The sequence below is a fragment of the Molossus molossus genome, unplaced genomic scaffold, assembly GCF_014108415.1.
Source record: "Molossus molossus isolate mMolMol1 unplaced genomic scaffold, mMolMol1.p scaffold_m16_p_4, whole genome shotgun sequence".
NCBI classification, from domain to species: Eukaryota; Metazoa; Chordata; class Mammalia; order Chiroptera; family Molossidae; genus Molossus; species Molossus molossus.
In genome coordinates this window covers 86,520,486-86,521,310 of record NW_023425377.1, presented here as the reverse complement: position 1 = coordinate 86,521,310, position 825 = coordinate 86,520,486, and the positions used below count along the sequence as shown (strand labels likewise).

Sequence of the window (825 nt, the reverse complement as noted above, 5' to 3'; positions counted from 1 at the left end):
ACAGGACGAGCTCTTCAGGACAGCACTCTATAACTTCCACCTGGCCCATGGCAGGAAAATGGTGACATTCGCAGGCTGGAGTCTGCCTGTGTAGTACCGAGACAGACACATTGACTCACACCTACACACACACCAGCACTGCTCGCTGTATGACATGTCCCACATGCTACAGTGCCTTTCATCTGAGAAGTTCAAAGCATTTTGTAGAACTTCTTCCACATAGTCTGATGGTCTTGCAGCACATTTATAAGCAATGGCTGCCATCTGGAACAAATTGGTGATTGTTGGTAATGGAGCCTGTGGCAAGACTTGCTTGCTCATTGTTTGCTGCCAAGATGAGTTCTCAGAAGTGTATGTACCTACAGTGTTTGACAACTATGTGGCAGATATTGAAAGCAGGTAGAATTGTCTTTGTGGGACACAGCTGGGCAGCAATATTGTGATCTCATGAGGCCCCTCTCCTATCTGGACACTGATGTTATATTGATGTGTTTCTCCATTGACAGCCCTGATAGTTTAGAAAACATCCTGGAAAGGGGGACTCCGGAATCAAGCATTTCTGTCTCAATGTGCCCATCATCCTGGTTGGGAACAAGAAGGATCTTAGGAATGATGAGCACAAAAGGCAGGAGCTAGCCAAGATGAAGCAGGAGCCAGTAAAACTGGAAGAAGGCAGAGATATGGTAAACAGGATTGGCACTTTTAGGTACATGGAGTGTTCAGCAAAGACCAAAGATGGAGTGAGGGAGGTTTTTGAAATGGCTGTGAGAGCTGATCTGCAAGCCAGATGCGGGAAGAAAAAAAACTGGGTGCCTTGTCTTGTGA

The 825-nt window shown here is 46.3% G+C and overlaps 1 pseudogene; it reads left to right on the top strand.

The window, feature by feature from the left end:
• The first annotated feature begins 253 nt into the window (after nt 1-253).
• Nucleotides 254-825, top strand: LOC118615211 (annotated as a pseudogene).